The sequence below is a fragment of the Staurois parvus genome, unplaced genomic scaffold, assembly GCF_062004578.1.
Source record: "Staurois parvus isolate SC_StPar_1 unplaced genomic scaffold, SC_StPar_1.0 ptg001446l, whole genome shotgun sequence".
Taxonomy (NCBI): Eukaryota; Metazoa; Chordata; class Amphibia; order Anura; family Ranidae; genus Staurois; species Staurois parvus.
The window spans coordinates 411,157-435,177 of NW_028319242.1; the positions used below are offsets into that span (position 1 = coordinate 411,157).

The 24,021-nt window shown below is 43.9% G+C and overlaps 1 pseudogene; it reads left to right on the plus strand.

The window, feature by feature from the left end:
• The first annotated feature begins 927 nt into the window (after nucleotides 1–927).
• LOC149435943 (E3 ubiquitin/ISG15 ligase TRIM25-like) lies at nucleotides 928–7,536 on the plus strand (annotated as a pseudogene).
• Nucleotides 7,537–24,021: the final 16,485 nt, after the last annotated feature.

The following is a 24,021-nucleotide window of genomic DNA, read 5'->3' on the forward strand; positions in this document are numbered from 1 at the left end:
CCCTGCCCGCAGACCCCCACAACCAGGGTTTTGGGGAAGAGGCCCTTGTCCCCATGCCGAGGGCATGTGTCCTGGTAAGGCCCAGGGAGGGGAGGGCCACTTGTTCACCCCCCTTTCAGGCCTACCAGGCCTGTGCTCGGATGAAGGGTCTGGTAGGAAGTTAGGAGGGACCCCACACTTTTTTCACCTATTTGTGGGGGGTGGGGTTCTCCTTAGAAGGCCTATAAGGTCTAAAGGACCTGGTGTGGCATTTAGGGGGAACTCCACACACTTTAAAAAAAAATCACTGTGGGGTCCCTCCTAACCTTCCCACCAGACCTAATGAGTCTGTTATGGATTAGGGGGGACCCCACATGTCTTTTTTTTAATATAAATATCAGTCGTGGTGCAGCAGGTCCTATACATTGTACAGATGTGCAACTTTGCAGGGAGTTTATGGGGACCCCCCAGGCATGATAATTACATTTTTTCATTTTTTTTGTTTTTTTTCATTTAAGCAATGAAAAATGACGGCCCCTTTAAAAATGGTACTTTTTTTTTCCCCAGTGATTCCTGTCCCTCAGGGCCGTCCCCGAGTCCCCATACCACTTCTGGGGCCAATAACTGGCATAAAAGCCTTCAGAATGGACACTTTTCCATTTACAAGTTCCAGTCCCATAGACTTGCATTGAGTTCGAAGTTTGCGGTTGAACTTTCGTCAAGTTGGAATGTTGGACCGCGAACCGAACAGGGGGGTGTTGGACCCGTCACTACTTATTACATGTCTGTGTCCTTCTGTAGAAGAATTCTTCTAGCTACGTGTCTCAGTCCCAGCCTCTCCCTGTGTAGGAATGTACACCTCGCCCCGTGTAGGAGGGTACAGAACGGGTCACATTGGATACGGAGTGTCAGAGACTTTCCCCGTCATTCTGTCTTCTGCTCTCAGCGATGGCGTCTGCTGATCTGAGGAAGGAGCTGGAATGTTCCATCTGTCTGAACATTTATACAGATCCTGTAACCCTGAGATGTGGACACAACTTCTGCCGGGACTGTATTGGCCGTGTGTTGGATACACAGGAGGGGTCTGGAGGTTATTCCTGTCCTGAATGCAGAGAAGAGTTCCAGGAACGTCCTGCACTGCACAGGAACATAACACTACGTAACATAGTGGAGAACTTCCAGTCTACCCATCCAGAGCAGGAGGAGTCCGGGGTCTTCTGTACTCACTGTATTCACACTCCTGTACCGGCTGTGAAATCCTGTCTGCTGTGTGAAGCTTCTCTGTGTGACAACCACCTGAGAGTCCACAGCAAGTCACCAGAACACGTCCTATGTGACCCCACCACTTCCCTGAAGGACAGGAAATGCTCCATCCATAAGAAGATCCTGGAGTATTACTGCACCAAGGACTCCACCTGTATCTGTGTGTACTGCGGGTACATTGGAGAACATCGGGGACACCAGGTGGAGACTCTGGAGGAGGCCTCTGAGATGAAGAAGAAGAAACTGAGGAATGTTCTGCAGAAACTGATGACAGAGAGAGAGGAGATGGAGAAAAGAGTCCAGAGTCTGCAGGAACGCAGGAGGAAAGTACAAGGAAAAGCAGATGATGAAACCGAGAGAGTCACTGCCCTGTTCAGAGACCTCAGGAGACGTCTGGAAGACCTGGAGAAGAGAGTCCAGAGGGACATCTCCGGGTGGGCAGAGCGGGTCTCCCGTCCCATGTTGGATTATATTTGGGATCTGGAAATAAAGAAGGAGGAGCTGTCCAGGAAGATGAGGGACATTGAGGAGCTGTGTAACATGACGGATCCACTGACTGTCCTACAAGAATCAGACACAGGTGACTTGTGTGATACTGAGGATGGAGATAATGAGGACAGAGAGAGACATGAGACCCTCCTCCATGATGGAGGGGATGGGGATGTGGGGGGGATCTCACACACATTACACACGGGTTTATCTGATATCATGTCTGGGGTCAATGTACAGAAATGTACAGGCACACATGTCTCTCCACATTCTACTACAAAGGGCAAAGGTCCCATCAATGGTCCACCATCCAGGCCAGACCCCCAACCCTCCCCCGCTGGAGGACCAAATATTGGGGCTGTACAGCAAACACGGGGGGTGTCGGGGGTTACAGACATATTACTGGATGTGAGGACAGCTGGTAATCATCTACATATATCAGATGACGGGAAAACTGCATCCTGGTCATCATCACATCAGATCGGCCAGAAACACCAGAGAGGTTCCAGGGTTATCCTCAGGTGATGAGCAGTCAGAGCTTCTCCTCCGGGAGACATTACTGGGAAGTGGATGTCGGGGGGTCATGGTACTGGAGAGTCGGGATGTGTTACCCCAATATAGACAGGAGAGGAGATCAGTCAGTGATTGGATGTAATAAGAAGTCCTGGGGGTTGGAGAGGGGGGGGTGGTTGGGGGGTAATCAGTGCTCAGTGATACATGACAGTAATAGGACCCGATTCCCCGGCGGTGTCTCCAGTACCAGAGTCAGGATAGATCTGGATTATGAGGCCGGGCGGATCTCCTTCTATGATCTGTGTGACCCGATCCGACACCTCCACACCTTCACCACCACCTTCACTCAGCCCCTCCATGCCGGGGTATGGGTAGGGGGAGGGGGAGGTTGTATAAAGATATGTGGGAGGAGCCAGAAGTGAGAGATCTGCCCAGAGACATCAGAAGGGGGATGATCTGATTGGTGATTGGGGCAATACTCAGCCAATAGGAGGAAGGGCAGGAAACAGGAGTGACTTGTGGAGAAAGGTGCAGGTTCCGGGGCCGTCATCTTCATCCTAAACTTCACTTCACTCCCTAGTGTCTCACTGACCAGGAACAAGCATGCAGGAGGTCCGAGTGTTCCGCCTTCACTGGATGCATGCTGGATGTTAAACAAAAAACCTGATGTATGTATTATAAACGCATGTGTAAGATAAATGCATTATGCATATGCATAGTAATCATGAAAGGTAGCAAAAGTACACTGAAAATGAATGAATTAGTATGATCATAAAAAACGCATGATCATGACATGCGTAGAAGTATCCTAATGTCCAAATTTCTAAGGATCAGGTGCAATCTTCAAAAAGCTTGTATGGAGTCTCAAAATGTTTGTTCTCCTCAGGATGATGTAATAAATGTACAGAATGCGCACTTACCAGATGCGCTAATTAAAAGCGCGTTGTTTTTAGTATTCCTGGTATGAAGAGGTCCCTCAGGTGTGGATGAAGATGCAGCCTAGGGATGGATGATCCTCCTCAAAGTGCTGGGGTACACTGGTCTATACAGGTAACTCAGCCTCTTCAGGGTGCCGGAATACTAACTGGAAGTGGTGCTGGGGGATTTAAGATGCTCAGTACAGAGCAAACATTAGGAATATCCCATAGTGTAGTATTATAAAGGTACTTTATTGGTAATAATAAAAATTGTGTTTAAAAAACGTACAGAAAGAACTGTAGTATTATAGAAGTGCCACAAAAGGTTCGCTTATATAAAACACACGAACAACTGACCAGCTGGAAATATGAAGTGGCCGTCGGATCCCCGTGATCCGACGGCTTGACGTCAACGGCTTACAAGGGCTCCTCCTTAACGCGTTTCGAACTCGACAGTACAATTTTGTGATGTAGTGCTATTTCTAGCAACCATATTACTTATATATCACATGCAGTGGCTTATATAGGTCTCACTGGTAAGTAAAAAAAGGGGTTGAATATACAGTGAAATAAAATAAATATTGCTGTATCATGAAAGTTACGCGTATTTGATGCTTCCTATGGTATAAAAATTATAATATGGAATATTTAAAGCCATCTGAGTCTCTACATTACATAAAATAAAACAATGAATATTATAAATGCAGTACCAATAGTAAGAAATACAATAACAATGATAAAAAAGGAATAACAATGATAAAAAGAAATTATAAAAAGGGGAAGTTTCATTGGAGAAAAACGTATCCATACGCCATATGGACGCGTTTTTTTTCCCAGGGAATACATAAAAATGATAATAAAATTATTAAATTAATATTATTAAAAGGGTATGTCAAAATATATAATAGAGATGTAATCCAGTCACAAGAATGTGAACAAAAACAGATAAAGAATGGTAACATAGTCAAGTGAAATTGAATGTTGTCTATATGGACATGAAAAATGTGTAGGGGGTAAAATACATTGTTAACTGTTACCGATATAGCAGTTCAGATCAATATCCACGTTGTGACCTGCCGGTGTCAGGGTTCTCATATTAAAGATCCACTTGGTCTCGGCCTGTGAGACTTGTCTTGTCTTGTTACACCCCCTCCAATGGTTGGTAATAATTTCGATGTCCATAAATTTCAGCATAGAAGGGTCTCGATTATGATGATATCGAAAGTGTTTGGACAAAGGATGTTCCTTAAAGCCTTTTCTGATGTTATACACATGTTCTCTAAATCTATTGCGTAAGCGTCTGATGGTACGTCCTATGTACTGTCTCTTGTGCGAAGAGTGGGTGCTCTATGTGACGGGAGTGACTTTTGGGGGAGGGGGGGACCTCTGTATCATCTCCCCAAATCCTTATGTTTAATCCACCCTGTGCCTGTTTAGGGGTACAGGGTGTACATGTGAATGTCCCAGTATTGTGCATTTGTGTGTTTTCCTTTGTCTAGGCCACATGGTTGTCCATTGTTTGTTTGCCATGTGCTACCCCCCATGGTGCTGTGTCTTCCTGTCCAGCAAACTATTATGGGATATACTGTTTGTGTATTAGTGTGGGGGCTGGTCAATGTCCTTTACCATGTGTTTCATCCCATTGTTCTGTGTCTTGGTTGGATGGGGCGGGCTGATGAGGTGTTTCCTGTCCCTGGTTGTCTTGCCCCGCCCTCTGTATATATCCTGTGTTTTGTGTACAATAAAAAGGAGTTTGCTTTCTGTCTTAAGAAGAGCTGGGTGCGGTCTGTTTCCTGAGGGATTTCAAGGGTGGGGTCCGTGGATGGTGTTCGGACAGGGGAAGCTGTGGTATAACGGAAAAACTCAGTGCGGTCTGGGTTCCGGTTCCATTACACCCCCTCCAATGGTTGGTAATAATTTCGATGCCCATAAATTTCAGCATAGAAGGGTCTCGATTATGATGATATCGAAAGTGTTTGGACAAAGGATGTTCCTTAAAGCCTTTACTGATGTTATACACATGTTCTCTAAATCTATCGCGTAAGCATCTGATGGTACGTCCTATGTACTGTCTCTTGCAAGGACATTCTAGAAGATAGACAGCAAACTTGCTGTTGCAAGAGATAAAGGAGGTGACCTCATACGTTTGTCCTGTGGATGTAGATGAAAAGGTGTCTACCTTCTTAAGTTTCATTTTACTTTGTTGGCAAATAACGCATTTCTTGCAAGGATAGAATCTCTTCATTTGTGAGAAAAAGGTAGAGTGTATGGGGGGATCTATGATGTTAGGGGCTATCCTATTGCGAAGAGTGGGTGCTCTCCTGAAAACTATCTCAGGTCTATCTGGCAGCTCGTTGGATAAAATCGGGTCTGCCTTCAAGATGCCCCAATGTTCATGAATGATTTTGTTAATTGCTTTGTATTGAAGTGAAAAAGTGGTTACTAATGGGCAAGTTTTACCTATGGCTTGAGTTGTAGAGTTAGATAACATGAGCTCTCTGTTCATCTTTGCTACATTCTCCATTTCCATATCAAGTTTATCTTTGCCGTAGCCTTTTTCTATGAACCTTTCTTTTAAGATGTCTGCCTTAATATAGTAAGATGTTAGGTTAGTGCAGTTTCTTCTTCCCTCATGAACTGACTCTTAGGGATGTTTGCTAGCCAGATAGGGTGGTGGCAGCTACCCGAGGGAATGAAGCTGTTTCTATCTGTATTTTTAAAGAATTCTTCACAAACAATATGTTCTCCGTTGTTGATGAGTATTACATCCAGAAAATGTATTTCTTTTGTGTTATACTCATAAGTCAATTTCATGTTTAAATTGTTATTGTTGAGGGTACTGAAAAAATTAACCAGAGAGCTCTCCTCCCCTTCCCATAGGAGCAGTATGTCATCTATATATCGCCTATAGAACTTATTTTTGAGAGTAGCAATAAATGGCAATCGAAAAATGAGTTTTTATGACAATTAAAAAATGACAGTTATTTATATTAAGTTGAAAAAAGACAGTTGATTTATGACAGTGGCAAACAAATGACAGCTGAAAAAATGAAGGGGTTTTGACAGATGAAAAATGTGTATTTTTTTGGTCATTTAAAAAATGACAGTAATTTTTTTCAGTTGAAAATGACAGTTATATTTGACAGTGGCAAAAAAAAGCAATTGAAAAATTATGGCTTTATTGACAATTTAAAAATGACAGGTTTTTTTTGTCATAAAAATTGAGTTGTTTTTGACAGTCGAAAAATGACAGTTATTTTGTCAGTTGATAATTATTTTTGACCACTGAAATGAGTTCTTTTTTTGACAGTTGAAAAATGACAGCTTTTTTTTGACAGAGGCAACAAATGAGATATTTTTGACAATTAAAAATGAGGGGTTTTTTGTCAGTTGAAAAATGACAGTTATTTTTGACAGTGACAAAAAAATTCCAATTGAAATATTAGGGGTTTTTTTTAACATTTTAAAAATTACTTTTTTGTCAGTTAAAATTTTATTTTTGAAAAAAACTTATATTTAAGAGTAGAAAAATTAGTCATTTTTGACAGTGGAAAAAATGGCAATTGAAAAATGAGGGTTTTTTTGACAGTTGAAAAATTTGTTGTAAAAAATAACTGTCATTTTTCAACTGACAAAAATAACTAATTTTTTTAAATTACAAAAAAAAAACATTTTTTAGATGTAAAAAATAACTGTCATTTTTGCCACTGTCATTTTTCAACTGACAAAAAATAACTGTCATTTTTCTACTGTCAAAAATAAATGTCATTTTTCAATTGACAAAAAAATAACTCATTTTTTGCCACTGTCAAAAAAACCTGTCATTTTTCAACTGTCATATATAACTGTCGTTTTTCGACTGTTAAAAATAAATGTAATTTTTCAACTGTAAAAAAACCCTTATTTTTTACGACAAAAAATAACTGTCATTTTTCAATTGACAAAAAATAATAAATTTTTCAACTGTCAAAAAAAACTCATTTTTCAATTGCCAATTTTTTCCACTGTCAAAAATCACCTGTCATTTTTTGCTTCTGTATAAAATTAACTGTTATTTTCAACTGTTGAAAAAAACCCTCTTTTTTTAAATGTGATTTTTTTTTCACTGTCAAAAATGATCTGCATTTTATTGCCACTGTAAAAAAACCTGTCATTTTCCAACTGTCAAATATAACTGTTATTTTTCATCTGGTTAATCTAATTTTTCAACTGTAAAAAAAAAAAAAAATTTTAATGACAAAAAATAACTGTCATTTTTCAACTATGAAAAACACTAATTTTTCTTTTTTGAATATTTTATTGTTTTAACAGGAGAAAATAAATGGGACGTTGGAAGTATAAAGCATTTGTACAATAAAAATTCCCATAGATACAATGTTATGTATCAAGAATTGGCATCTGGCAACTGAAGCCTAATAGAAAAGGGGGTGGGGGGGTGGGGAAGGGAGGGGGAGGGGGGGTGGAGAAGGTAGGGTGAGGGGGGGTGGAGAAGGGAGTGTTGGGGGGGTGGAGAAGGGAGGGAGAGGGGGTGGGGGGGTGGAGAAGGGAGAGTGGGGGGGTGGAGAAGGGATGGTGAGCGGCTAGGGGGGGTGGAGAAGGGAGGGTGAGGGGTGGGGAAGGGAGGGTGAGGGTGGGTGGAGAAGGGAGTGTTGGGGGGGTGGAGAAGGGAGGGTGAGGGGGTGGGGGGGTGGGGAAGGGAGGGTGAGGGTGGGTAGAGAAGGGAGGGTGAGGGGGGTGGGGGAGGAAAAGGGAGGGTGGAGAAGGGATGGTGAGGAGCACCTAGAGCCCGGGAGGCCTGGGGAACGGTTGTAGCCCAAGTGGTGTAAATAGAAAACCGCGACACCAGGGGGGCTAGTGGAGAGTGCACAGACACGGGGGCGGCTGGGAAGACAGCATGTGGACAATTGCATGCTAAAGCGATCCTGGTGGGAAAGAAAACAACAAAATCTGTGAGCAAAGAACCGAGAGAACCTCGGGGCGGGCGGCTCCGGCCAGTCAGGCTTGACTACAGGGAAGCGGAGACCAAACCGACCGAGCTGCCGGAACCGAGGGTCCTCCGAGTAGGATAGAGGCACAACAGCAGCTCAGACATAACCAACGAAGAAATAAACCAGCAAATTGCATTTAAGGTGAAGAAGGTCCTGAGCTGTAAAGGAAGAGGTTATGAGAAAACAATTGGAGCCCAACGGGCAAATGTAAGGATACGGGTGTGCGGCATCTGCAGTCAGGGGAGGGGTCAACTGAATAAACCCGCAAGTGTCAACTGTGTGGGTGGCATCGGTCATCTGCGAGAGAAGTAGGCTGTAGAACAAGATGTGACTGGCAGGATTCAGTCCATAGAATCTTGTGGGGAAGGAGAAGGTGATGAGAAGGAAACAGAACAGGAAATACATCATCAGCCCGCCCCATCCCACCCAGACACAGAACAATGGGATGAAACACATGGTAAAGGACATTGACCAACCCCCACACCAATACACAAACAGTACATCCCATAATAGTTGGCTGGACAGGAAGACACAGCACAATGGGGGGGAGCACATGGCAAACAGACAATGGACAGCCATGTGGCCTAGACAAAGGAACACACACTATACACAATACTGGGACATTCACATACACACCCTGTACCCCTTAACAGGCACAGGGTGGGTTAAACATAATGATTTGGGGAGATGATACAGAGGTCCCCCCACCCCCAAAAGTCGCTCCCGTCACACAGTTAACCCTTTTACTGAATAATAAACCTAACCCCTTCCTCCCCAGTGCCATTAGTACAGTGTCAGTGTTTTTTTTTGCACTGATCACTGTATTGGTGTCACTGGGGATGTCAGTGACCCCAAGTCAGTTCCCCCCCCCCCAGTGTCAGAATGTCCGCCGCAGTCCCGCCAAGTCGCTGATCACCGCCATAATTAGTATAAAAAAAACTAAAAATCCCAGTATTTTTCCCGCCATTTGTAGACGCTATAACTTTCACGTAAACCGATTAATTTACACGTATTGGGATTTTTTTAGCAAAGACACGGAGCAGAATACATTTTGGCAGAAATTTATGACTAAATTTGATTTTTAAATTTTTTTTTACTGGATGTGTTTTATAGCAAAAAGCCAAAAATATTGTTTTTTTTCCTCAAAATTGTCAGCCTTTTTTTCTATAGCGCAAAAAATAAAAACCGCACAGGCGATCAAATAAAGCACCTCTCAAATCCACTGCCTGAGCTCCAGGTACTGATCCCTAGACACAGTCCTGGGGTATGTTGCAAGAACAGTCTGTAGCAGCCCTGGGAACTCTGATGCCAGGTCCATATCTCCACTGGGGTGACTGACGTCTTCTCCTGCTCTTGAATCCCGGTGGTGGTTTGGATGTGTTTACAGCTGGAAGCACAATCCCACCGCTGCCACCAATTTACGGAACCGGTACCCGACGTCCATCCACCATCCACAGACCACAGCCTTGAAATCCCTCAGGAAACAGACAGCACCCAGCGCTTCTTAAACAGGAAGCCAACGCTCTTTATTGTACACAAAACACAGGATATATACAGAGGGCGGGGAAACACAACCAGGAACAGGAAATACATCATCAGCCCGCCCCATCAGTGGGAAGGGCTACAGGGAACCACCCCAACCAACCCAAGACACAGAACAATGGGATGAAGCACATGGCAAACAAACAATGGACAGCCATGTGGTCTAGAACAAAGGAATAGCCACATGGCAGTAGACAATGCAGGAACACATGGCAAGACACAGATGGGGGGTAGCACATGGCATAGAACAATAGGCAACCATATGGCAGGGACAAAGGAACACACACTATACACAATACTGGGACATTCACATGTACACCCTGTACCCCTTAACAGGCACAGGGTGGGTTAAACATAATGAGGGGGACATGAGCTGACCAAGCGGTCCCCCCACCCCCAAAAGTCACTCCCGTCACACCCTGTACTGTGGTTTTACACTACACTTTGTTTTTTTGTGAATGAGTAGTGGTACCATGTACTGCATACTCATTCATGTAAGGGGGGGTGGGATCTGGGGGCCCCCTTGTTAAAGGGGGCTTCCAGATTCTGATAAGCCCCCCGCCCGCAGACCCCCCCAACCACCTGCCAGGGTTGTGGGGAAGAGGCCCTTGTCCCCATCAACATGGGGACAAAGTGCTTTGAGGGGGAGCCCCCCCTGCCCCAAAGCACCCCCCCATGTTGAGGGCATGTGGCCTGGTATGGTTCAGGGGGGGTGCTCGCTCGTCTCGCCCCCCCTTTCCTGACCTACCAGGCTGCATGCTCGGATAAGGGTCTGGTGTGGGTTTTGGGGGGACCCCACGCCGTTTTTTATTACTATGGTGCCGGTTTTTACATGTAATTCTGTCTTTTTTGGGTCTTCACTATAGCTCAGAAATTCGGCTGTCACCTCCCCCGACTAAAGGAGAAAGTTTGGAGTTTATTTCCTGAAAGGTAACAAGGTGACTTTTAGTTATTATAATGAAGAGATTTTCCTGTAACTTCGGGGAAAGTGACAGCTGAGCACGCCATTAGCATTGAGGAATCAGCCGACATACACTTCATATTGTCAGCCAAATGATCCCAACATTTCTACACCCAACAATTCATGGAAATGGTTTGGCATTTGTACCCCAAATATGACGTTCCCCGAGGTGGGGGGACCCCGAGGTACGCCTGCATTAGTATTGTAATCCTTTGTATTGGGATACATACAACCAACATACATGTGAATTGGTAACATAGCACAACATGTGTGTCACATTGGAGATATCTGGTAGTTACACTGACCTTGCCCAGGGACTTCGGGTGGATTCACAGCACAGAAATACAGGCAGGATTAGTGTCACAGCTCCGTGGATTAGTGGTTAGCACTGCTGCCTCACAACACTAGGGGTGTCGGTGTGAATCCCAACCACAGCAATGACTTTGTATGATCTCCGTGTGACTACCCTAACATACATGTGCTGGTGGCAGCATCTCTGCTTTCTGTCTAATGATCCCTAGAATGTGAATTAGAATGAGGCCTTGTCTGTCCAATCACCTTCAATGCTGCACCTTATGTGAATGTCAAACGGGAGGAGATAAGGGCCGGGACTAATCATTGATTGGATAATACTGGTTTACTCCGCCCGCTTTTGGGAAAGATTTGTAAAGCAAAGAGCTGAGAGAGAGAAGAGTGAGCGAGAGATACATACATACTGAAGAGTGAGAGAGAGAGAAGAGTGAGCCAGTGAGACAAAGAAGAGAGAGCGAGAGATACATACTGAAGAGTGATAAAGAGATAAATACTGAAGAGTGATAAGGAGAGAAGTACAGAAGAGAGAAAGAGAGATACATACTGAAGAGTGATAAAGAGATACATACTGAAGAGTGATAAAGAGATACATACTGAAGAGTGATAAAGAGATAAATACTGAAGAGTGATAAGGAGAGAAGTACAGAAGAGAGAAAGAGAGATACATACTGAAGAGTGATAAAGAGATACATACTGAAGAGTGATAAAGAGATACATACTGAAGAGTGATAAAGGAGACATACTGAAGAGTGAGGGAGAAGATGCTTGGGTGGGGAATCCACACATCAGAATTGTTACAATTACTGGTGTGGATTCCCCCCAAATGCATAGCATACCCTCCTCTCAGCAGGCAGGTGCCGCACGCCTTCAATGATGGATTTCCTTTGTTGGTTTTCCCGCTTCGCTAACACTCGATGCGATTGAAAATTGCGCTTTAAGTTGCCAATTTCAGTGTTTTCTAGAGATTTTCAGACTAGTTGTGATTCCAGTTGTGTTCAGCATTGCGATTTCTATTGGAGTCTAGATGTGAAATCGCTACTAAATGGCCCAAAACTTCTCCAAGAACTCCCCTTGAAATGTCGCTGCAACAAATGGCGAATGTTCCTCCCCTCACATTCCCAGTCATTATATCCGATATCAGGTACCATGTCAAGTCACAAATCACACCTGAAACTGCACACCCTGGATGTGACTTGTCATGTGATCGACATGGCCAGCGACTTCCCATTTACATGGCAAATCGCACCCAATGTTACTGGGGCCACCAATGTTACTGGGCCACCCCGCTCACATTACAGCAGATTTCTAAGCGGTGCGACTTACACCGCGGTCACATCACGGGACTTACACCGCGGTCACATCATGTGACTTACACCGCGGTCACATCATGGGACTTACACCGCGGTCACATCACGGGACTTACACCGCGGTCACATCATGGGACTTACACCGCGGACACATCATGGGACTTACACCGCGGTCACATCATGGGACTTACATTGACGTCACATCATGGGACTTACATTGACGTCACATGATTTCAAAGTCGGAGGACATGCTGATTTCAGTTGCAATTTCCAACACATCTGACAGATCTCTCTGCAAATCGCATGAAAAGTCGTGTATTCCTCACTTTATTATTTCTTGCGGCTCCAACCAAGTTTGAACCACAACAATATGAACGCCCCAATAGCGGGCACATGGAGGGCGACTTGGCATGTGATCTGCACAACATGTGAGTCACAAATCGTATGCCAAGTCGCACCCCATTGTCTGCTATTAGAGGGTCACATGGGTGCGATTCTGACACGGATCTCTATAGTACGTGGACTACTTTAGTGGTGATTTGCAGAGAGATCTGTGTCACATGTCGGGAAAATTGCACTGAAATGGTGAACGTTACTGCAAGTGGCATGATTTGTAAATGGGCTTTGATGTGACCGGAGTGTCATGCGTGTTGATGTTTGGATTGTGGCGTGTTCTGCAGATGGATGGGAGATTCCCCATACTAGCCAATCAGTGTGTCCCGTCTACTCATCTCCCGAATGCCCCGGACTCCATATATATCCTGAATGAGCCGGGCGGGAATGTCTGCAGATCTGTTCCTGAACACACGTGTAATGAAAGGGCCAATCCACATCTAATCTACTCACACCGGCTATGGCTAGGATCCAGATTTCCACCAATCACATCTTACATGTCCGGTACAGGGATACTGGCCATCATTGTAAGGGGGGACACTGGGCATAAGGGGGGGACACTGGGCATAATGGGGGGGCACTGGGCATACGGGGGGGACACTGGGCATAAGGGGGGGCACTGGGCATAAGGGAAAGGGGGGGGCACTGGGCATAAGGGGGGGACACTGGGCATAAGGGGGGGACACTCGGCATAAGGGAAAGGGGGGGGCCACTGGGCATAAGGGGGGGCACTGGGCATCATTGTAAGGGGGGACACTGGGCATAAGGGAAAGGGGGGGGCACTGGGCATAAGGGGGGACACTGGGCATAAGGGGGGACACTGGGCATAAGGGAAAGGGGGGGCACTGGGCATAAGGGAAATGGGGGGCACTGGGCATAAGGGAAAGGGGGGGCACTGGGCATAAGGGAAAGGGGGGCACTGGGCATAAGGGGGGATACTGGGCATAAGGGAAAGGGGGGCACTGGGCATAAGGGGGGACACTGGGCATAAGGGGGGACACTGGGCATAAGTGAAAGGGGGGGCACTGGGCATAAGGGAAAGGGGGGGCACTGGGCATAAGGGAAATGGGGGGCACTGGGCATAAGGGAAAGGGGGGGCACTGGGCATAAGGGAAAGGGGGGGACACTGGGCATAAGGGAAAGGGGGGACACTGGCTATTAGGAAAAGGGGGGACACTGGGCATAAGGAAAAGGGGGGACATTGGCTATTAGGGAAAGGGAGGGACACTGGCTATTAGGGAAAGGGGGGGCACTGGCTATTAGGGAAAGGGGGGGCACTGGCTATTATGGTAAAGGGAATCACTTGCTATCAGGGTAACTGGGGACATTGGCCATCAGAGTAAAGGGGGTGAAAAAAATGATGAAAAAAAAATTTTTCAATTGTCAAAAAAAACCCTCTTTTTAAAGTGTGATTTTTTTTTCACTGTCAAAAATTATCTGCATTTTATTGCCACGGTAAAATAAACTGTCATTTTTCAACTGTCAAATATAACTGTTGTTTTTCAACTGTTAAGAATAAATGTAATTGGGGGGCGTGGCCAGCCATGGACAGAGATGGCCGCACAGTAGCAGAGCTCCGGGAGCCGCCGAGAGCCGCAGGGTGTCAAAGCGAGGAGTGACAGCGGGGAAACCCGCCGACATTACTACTCACCTCCGGGTGGGGGGGCACAGAGGCAGTAGGATGGGGAAGCAGAAAATAAAGGAGGGGCCCCGCAAATTAATGGAGTTCTTCACTCCGGCGGTAGTAAGAAATCTCAACCTAAACAAATATTACGCCCCAAATCCTATTATCAGAACAATTGTGAGGGGGGGTAAAACATTGCAGCAATTTCAGGGATAAGTCGGTTTTTAGCCCCAACATTGTACATAATAAATATATTGATATCGGGAATAGAAGATTTAGGGGCCCTAAATATTAAACATACAAAGAAGAACGCATCTTGGAAAAAGGGATGAAAGGTTTATAAAGCAGGAAAGACGTAGTAATGCGTCCAGCGGGGGGAGGAGCCATGGCGGGATTATCTACAGACTATTATCAGTCTACTATGAATAATATGATCGCTGATGTTCATACAGACAAGAAACTGAACAGAAATCCTATAAAACCTACAAGAAAGAGTTGATGAAAGGAATACAGTGTGGCAGCCGGAAAGGAATTGTAAATAATAAAGAGGAGAAGTATTTGGTCCCCTCAGTCTGTAAATGACCCAAAATCTATTCAGTCCCAAAGATACATAAAGATGGCCGTCACCCGCCAGGCAGACCAATCATCAATGGGATAGATTCTCTGACATCTAGATTAGGGGAATACATTGATCATTCTCTACAACCATTGGTGGAACAGACACCAGCTGACCTCAGAGACACAAAGCATGTCATACAAGTCATCCAACATGTGAATGTAAATATAAACACGCGTGTAAGTCCAGCACATGTCTCCTCGCTATATACAAACATGGACCATGAAGGAGATATAGAAGCAGCAAAATGGGCCCTTAATACATATTCTAATATTCCAACTAAACAGAAAAGATTTGTTTTGAAATGTTTAAAATTCAGCCAAGATCACAATTATTTCTGGTATACTTTGTACAAATAAAAGGCGTGGCTATGGGGGCCAAGTTCACCCCAAGTATAGCTAATCTATACATGGCTAAGTGGGAAGAAGAGTTTATCTCCCATAATACCAGGAAAGAAATGTTTGTGTATGATAGATATATCGATGATGTGCTGATTATACGGGATGGTGATAGGAAACAACTCATCAAGTTTTATGAAGGTTTAAATAAGAATGACAAAAATATTATTTTAAGTTGGGATATAAGTACAGAATGTATTAACTTTTTGGATATTCAAATTATAAAAGAGGGACCTAATTTATATACAAAATTTTAAAAAACAAAACGGACAGAAATTCATATCTTCCGATGAATATCTGTCATTATCAACCATGGCTGAATAATATACCTCGGGGGCAGTTCATGAGGTTAGGAAGAACCTGCAGGAAGGATATCGATTATAAAGATGAAAGTATGATATTATCACAGAGATTATAGATAAAGGATATCACAAAGAAAACAGAGAGAGAAACACAGAGGGACTAATGGGAGGAAAATCATGTAAACAAACAAAATGTAACTACAGAATATATGGAAGTACCAGAGATACTACAATATAATACACAGTATAAAGCGATACTACAATATAATACACAGTATAAAGCGGTACTACAATATAATACACAGTATAAAGCGGTACTACAATATAATACACAGTATAAAGCGTACAGAATATTATTAGTAGGCATTGCAATGTGTTCAGGTTGGATAACAATGTGACTAACATCATTCCTGATAAACCTAAATGTATTTACAGGAAAGCTCCACCATAAGAGATAAAGTGGTAACAAATATTTTAGAGCCACCAGTAATAGGTAATGACTTCAGTTCTTTCCAAGGAGGAGGTTGTTATGCGTGTGGGCGGTGCTACAGATGTAGTAGGGTAACAACAACCCTAAACGCAGATTGAAGTTTCACAATACAAACAATAACAACGAGTATAAAATCAAACAGTTCATCTCGTGTGAAACCAAAGGGGTGATATATGCCTTGCAGTGTCCGTGCAACTTAATATATATAGGAGGCAATAAAAGGTTGCTGAAAGAGCGGATAAAGGAGCGTGTCTATAACAATAATAGAGGATACAAATCATTATGTATCGCAGAATTTTAGGCACGACCATAACAAAGATGCTGGAATTTTGGGGCATTGAAAAACACATTAGTCATTGGAGAGGAGACAACATCATTAGAGAGATTAGCAAGAAGGAGTCTAAAGGGATACATGAAGTGAGTTGTCTAGCCCCTAAGGGCCTAAATAAAGAGTTTGACTTCTCATGTTTTATAAGTAATTACTAATTTTAAATAAATAATTGATTTTATCTCAGATTTATATCTTAATTATCAATGTTGGGGATATTTTAATAAGTTTTAACCTCATATCATCAAATATTTAAATTTTTTAGTTATTTTAGTATTAAAGGAGTAGTGGATACTATGATCTGCCAATAGGAGATTCATAATAAACACATTTCATTATATATTTAGTAAGATTTTATGGTGGTATATAAATTGGGTTGAGGGTGAATATTTAATCTTATGTTTATTATAATTATACCTCAGAGTTAGTGTGGTTTAAATACATTTTAGGATCATTATAGGGAATTAATATATATGGATTTCATATGTACTGTATATATATTTGTGATCTGTAAATTTTAGTTATAATATTATATTTGTTATATATGTATTTTTCTATATTTTTATTTCATGTGTTTAATATAAATCAGGTTTTTTTAATTATGAAATAATTGATATAGTGGCATTGCTATATATATATATATACACCTCGTGGCTTACATTAGCATCTTATAGTATTAATATGTATTGTTATAGACATAGTATATATCCTGTGAGATGATCTGCACACTATTACTGGCCTGAGACAAGATAGTGACACAATGCAGTTATTATAGTTTAATGTTTATACGTTCATTATCAGTCATTAACCCCTCCCACTCCTGAGGATTTACCCCCCTTAATGACCACGCCTCTTTTTGCTACTCGGTGCTGCACTAATTCAACTGACAATTGCGCGGTCATGCAACGCTGCACCCAAATGAAATTTACGTCCTTTTTTCACACAAATAGATCTTTCTTTTGGTGGTATTTGATCACCTGTGCGCTTTTTATTTTTTGCACTATAAACAAAAAAAGACCAAACATTTTGAATAAAAATTATATTTTTTACTTCCGACTATAAATAATATATAGTAAACTCAAAGTTAGTTATAAATTTAGGCCAAAATGTCTCCCGCTGCATGTTTATGGTAAAAAAATCCAATAAGTGGATATTGATTGCTTTGTGTGAATGTTATAGAGATACAAACTATGGGAGAGATACTGCAATTTACTGTGTTTCTATAGTGTGAACTGGCCCTTAGGACTTGTTCACACCATTGGTGGTGCAGAAACGCATGGAAGAACACGCATTGTCCTGCACAGCAAAGACACGCAATGCCCTCTGCAGATGTGCGCAGGTACCATGATGAAAACTTAATTGCACCTCCACATGTCTAGTAAACACAGATGCATTCACAGCCACCAAAACGCATGGCACCACACTACTGTGCAGTTAGGTGTAACACACGTTTACAATAACATGCCTGCAGTATCTCTGCATGTTCCCACATGTTAGGCAGCCCATTGAAATTAATGATCTGAGGGAAAAAAAAAGTAAAAAGTGCCCCATTCACACAGGTCCTCTGTCCTGTACAGCATGAATGAGGGGGTTGTTCATGTGGCTGGAGACACCTGTTACACTATGGGGACACAGCAGCTGTATGAACACAGGTTGTCATCTGACAGGTGTGAAGGCGTGGGGAAGTGGCCCTTAATGCTCACTGTCTGTGTTCAGGGCTGTACACCTGCACCCATATGCTTGTCAGATTAGGACCTGCAGCATTTCCATAGTGTAACATAGGTTGCCTGCAAATGGCGATAGCCACAAAAACCAACCACTGATTCACACTCTACAGGCCACAGCACCCATGTGAATGAGCCCCAAGACCTCCATTACACACACAGCTTGATTTATGAACTCAGTACAGTTTTATCATTTAGATTTCACAGGAATATGGTTGGGATTATGTCCATTAATAATGTTTTTAGTGTATTTTTACCATAAATATAATTTGGATATTTTCTCTGGCGGTGGGGGGCTGTCAGGTATGCTGTACGGGGCCCGTGATATCTAACAGTGGCCCTGGGTGTATGCTTGTGTCTGTGCCACCTGTATAGTTAGGAAGAACCTTGAACCTCTGCTATGTACCTCAATGGATCTAGGAATTGGACATGTTTCATCCTGAACATACAACAATTATTAGTAATGTTTCCCCAGCCAATGAGGATCAGCTCCTCGGTGGAGAACAGCGATCTCGCCATGTCCAGATGTGGCCTGGAATTCCACAAAAGAACAATTCACAAAACTAAAAAATAGACTTGTAAATGACCACTAAACTCTCCTAACTACACTCCCATCCACTCACACTCCCCACTGCCACTTCCGGGTGTGTGCAAACGTCCTTCCGCAAACGTCATGACGTATTTCAGGTATGACAGCTGCTCTAGTGCCTCCTCCAACAGCCGTCTTGGCGTTTATTTGTGCACCATAGCAATTTTACATGCAGCTCCATTGTGTATATGACATTGGTGAATGTATACTTGCAGCTATACTGTGTATATGACATTGGTGAATGTATGCTTGCAGCTATACTGTGTATATGACATTGGTGAATGTATGCTTGCAGCTATACTGTGTATATGACATTGGTGAATGTATGTTTGCAGCTATACTGTGTATATGACATTGGTGAATGTATGCTTGCAGCTCTACTGTGTATATGACATTGGTGAATGTATGCTTGCAGCTATACTGTGTATATGACATTGGTGAATATATATTTGGTGGTAAAGGCCCAAAGTCAACATAAATTGGGGGCCCAATTTATTACTGTTATGAGGATTGTAGAAGAAGAATATCTAGCTACACATTGAACACGACCTATTCATTGGTACATAACATGGTCTTGAGGTGCAATAGGGGGCTTTTGGTTGGTTAGTTTGGACATATTTGCATATGGTGCTGTCAATTTGCACCGCGCTTTACATATAGATGTGGTAAATTCACATCAATCCCTAACCCTCAAGGGGCTGTCATGGAAATTTTGTATTGTTGGTCGAACTTTAAATGTGTCATATATTCGTGTTATTCATATGTCTCTCGTGTGGCTTAATTAAAGCTCTGAAGGCTGCAATTGGGCCATGCGCATGTACAATGTATGTATTACAGTACTCAGCTTGGTAATGGATGAGATGGCAGATCTGCGCTTATAGACCGGCGTGTATACCACCACGGCATTCCATGCGAATGCTGCTGTCAGTAGACCGTGGGCCTGTATCCACATATCAGCAGCATGGTACCACGTGGGCTTCATAACGCAATGCGCAAGCGGTGTGAACTCCACGTGTAGGCTTATGCATATCTTACAACCCATTACTAATCTGAACTGTATCTGGGATGGATGTGTTTTAATAAAGATCGTATCGGGCCCATCCAGGTACAGACTGATATTTTTAGGGAGCGCTTGTGCAGAGAATTTTACATACCAATAGAAGCTAGTAGGACAGGAAATATGACCTCAGATGGCTCATAGGGGGGAAGGGGAGGAAGTCTGCTGACCTCAGAAGACTCATGGGGGAGGACCAGTGATAGATAATAGGAAAGGCTATGCTCCAATTGGAATGTACATCCTCTGTATAGGCAATCCCCATTGTATTGTTCGGTGGGAGGGATTGACTTTATTCATGTGGGGGGCATGTGTGTATTCTTAATAAAACAGAGAGCTGAGCCTAAAGCCGGCCCTTATGTGGATTGCAACCAGCCTTAGAGTGTCGTGTGATCATTCTAGGGTAACGGAGCTCCAATCACCCACAAATTCAACAGAACCAAAGTATTTGGATGGGCAGGAATCGTGTAGTTTGGCTGCAGTCGTGGTAAGCGAGATTCGCACAGCTTTATGGGGGATTTCTGCGCATCCAACTGCGAGTACTCACGGTAAGGAGAAATTCGTTAAAGCGAATTTCCAAGACAGTTTGGCGAGCCTGGTGGATACTAACGCGTATTCTTGCGTAGCTAACCTAGAACGAGGGGGGAATGGCCATCATGAACTAGCAAAAAGTATGCCGGCACATTTCAGGTCTCTCTGCCATTAAGAGGATCGCTTTTTGCGTGTTCGTGTGGCTGATTTCGCTCTCTGTTAGCTAACAAGAAATACCGCTTGGCAAGGACCTCATTTTTTGTCCTAAACTCTTGATTTGTGGGTGAAAAGACGAGGGTTTGTCTCTGCTGAGAGCAGCAGGGGGGGTGGGTTTGGTTGGCTGGATTTGGTCAAGTTTAAAAATCTTCCAACCAAAAATTAAACGGGTATATGTTTTAGTGGGTAAAAGTTGTTGCATAGTGTTAGGTAAGTATTTGTGGGCTGTAGGTACTGTGGTGATTGCTCTACCCCCTCCACGTGAGGTAATTATTACAGTGCTGAAAGGCTTAGGTTAATTGTTAACTGTTGTAAGATCTGTGTGTATGTAGTCTGTACAATGTTTTGTGGTACTACTGCTCCCAGCAAGCATGCAGCAGGGGGTCCTTTCTGTTACATGTGCATGTTAGTGTGATATGTTGGTGTTTTATGTCCGTTCTGTGATTGTGCCCAAATTGTGTTGTATGTGTGCTTCATATTGTTGTGTAATTGTCCAGTGTATGTTCTGTCTAAAAGTCTGTTTTATGTAAGAGGCAATTTTGAGGCTAGAGTCTGCCGTGTGTTTCCCTGTGGGGGGTCATTCTAGTATTACCATGTGCTTCCCTGTGGGGGGTCATTTTCTTGACTAAACCACATGGACTCCTTTTGTTTGGTGGCCATTTTGTTGGCTACCAAATGTGCAGTAATCTCTATGCAATGTGCATGAAGTTTCCTATATGCATTTGACCCATATTGTGTTTTTAATCCAAATTTTTTACAGTTTCATTTGTTTGCTTTTAGCTTTAAATTTGCGTATTGCCAGCCAATTTAAAGTGTATTAAGCGAGTTTTCCCTTCACGTGTTCCACATTTAATGAGCGCGGTGTAGTCTGGGTTTTTGCACATAGATTTCTTGTATAGTGATTATGTTTTTCTTGTGTTTTTCCTGTTAAAAGTAGTTCCTTATTGTAAAGCGGGTTTGTTTTAAGCTGCTGTGTCGCGTGTTTCACGTCCAGCAGACTTTTTGTGTAAACGGTTCTAGGTGGTTGCAGTAAAGATTGCGTGTATAACGTGGATCGTTTAGCGGTGCTGATAGGAGTGATTTTTGCGTCAGCAACAAGGTTACTTTTGGCGCAGTTTTTCGGTTTACCTCTGTGTAATTGTTTTACTGTGAAACGTCCCGTGTTTTTCATAAGGATCCACTTTGTCCTTTTTAACAGTTTTTCAGGTTGAAAAAGGGTTTTTCTGTGTGTATTAGGAAAGTTTTTTCTTTACACAAATTTCCTAAAGGTCAGTTAGCAGGTTTCTGCCCAACCAGTGACCCCTAAGTAACATCCAAGAACCCCTCTTTTTGTTTTGACTTGTGTTAGCTACTGTGTGCAGGGAGAGAAAAGCCACTTTCATCATTGTGCGGTGTGGCCTGCCAAACACAGTGGGTGATGAGAACCACATAAATTACGCTGTGCGAGTGGGCGGTCCAGGGAAGTCCTGGTCACCACAAACACTTCGGGTGGTCAGGATCACACAAATTGCGCTGTGGGAGTGGGAGGTGTGCTCTCAGTCTGACCGCCACTTGATGCGCTTCGGGTGATCGATAAGTATCACATAAATTACGCTGTGCTGGGAAAGTGGTGGAATCAGGCCTCTCGGTAGGATCCCACCGAGTGCTCCAGGGGGTAAACAGGTACCCGGACGCGGGATATATACCAGTGACTAGTCACGATGGGCAGTAGTCAGTCCATGAAGAGAGAGGGGGAAGCAGCCCTCTTCAGGGTAAGGACAGCTGCACAACTGATGAAGGTGAGTTTGGGGGGGAAGTCTACAGAACCCCTCAAAAGGTGGAATAAATGGTCGAAGGGTACCAGATGGGAAATTCCCCGGGAAGGTACATTTGACGCATGGAGGTGGGAAAAATTCATCTCTGAATTTGAACCACGGATGCAGGCGTCAGAACTAGAGATCGCACAGCTATGGCTTCACAGGTCAATCCGATTAGGGAAGCAGGGCATACATAAACTGGTGTCTGTCCGGAAGAACCAGGTGATGTATACCTGGCCTCCAGAGGGAATAAAACAGGAGGATCCAGTGTCAGAGGTGGAGGAAGCTCTTTCAGGGCTGACTCTACTAAGGCAGGCAGGATCAGGGTCTACTGGGGTCCCCCAACAACCAACAGTGGCTGAGATAAGTATAACTGCACCTGTCTCTTCTGTTAGTGACGTCACTCTTGACATACCTTCTGTGTCTTCTGTCTCTATGCCTCAGCCTCTGCCTCTACCTCTCCCTTCTCCCTGCTTCACCCCAGCTCCTTCTGTTTCCAACTATGAAGCCTACTCAACAACCGATTTGCAGACTATCTGTGAATCAAGGGGAATAGACACCCGGTTAAAAAACAGGGCGGATTGCATCAAAGCGCTACGAACCACTGATCAGACCCCTGCCCCCCAGCTATACCCTGATCTGAGGGACCTCAAACCTGAAGGTGCAGTAAGCGAGGTGGTTAATCTAAGCCCACCGATGATGCTGGGTCAGCCCTTGCACTCTTCCCGGACCGAGGCCTATCCAGTCAGGGTGCAGCAATTTGAAGGTCCTCCCAATGCACAGGGGGAACGGACTTTAGGGGAACGGGTAGTTTGGCATGTCCCCTTCACCCCGGCAGAGATCCGCACTATTCTGGCTGAGCTCCCGGACTATCGAGTCAATCCGAGAGGATTTGCTTGAATGTTTGGACAAAACCAGTTTAGCTATGGTATGAGCGGGTCAGATTGTGCACAGATCCTACGGGCAAAGGTGGGCATGGAAGTGGCCAGTACAGTGATTGCAGGGTGCTCTATAACCACGCATGAGGAGATGACTTCAGGGGGCAAAGAGTTCTGTACACAGCTAAAGGCAAAGCTTCCAGAAATGTATGGTGCTACCTCTACTACGGACATGATGAAGCTCACCCAGGGTCCTAATGAGGAAAGCGCCTGCTTCTGGCGCCGTCTCAAGCAGACGGCACTGGATGCAGATCTGGAAGTTGGACCTGATGCTCCAACTGAAGGGGTAAAGGTGACCGCGACGCACATTCTGTTGCGGGCCAAATTTTTGGAAGGCATCAATATTAAAATTCGGGAAAGGCTGGTTCTGGCCCGACCCAAATATAATGAGATGTCTATCCCTGCTATCCTTTCCACTCTTGCGGCAATAGAGAGGGAAATGGATAGAAGAAAACAAGACAAGGCCAAAGTTCTTATGTCCCAGACCCCACACGAAAAACCAAGGGATCTGGGTCACAGGAAGAATAGGCCCCCACCCAGGTGCTTCCAGTGCCACCAAACGGGGCACATGAGGAGGAGCTGTCCCCAATTACCTAAAGGTCGGTGGCAGTTCATTCCTGATGAGTCCTCCGCCCCTATGACCACCATGGTAAGTAACTCCTATGAATTCTCATAGGAAGTTGACAAATCGGTGTCGGCCCAGATCCATCTTTTTCTAGAGGAATTAAAATATCCCCTCCCTTGCCTCACT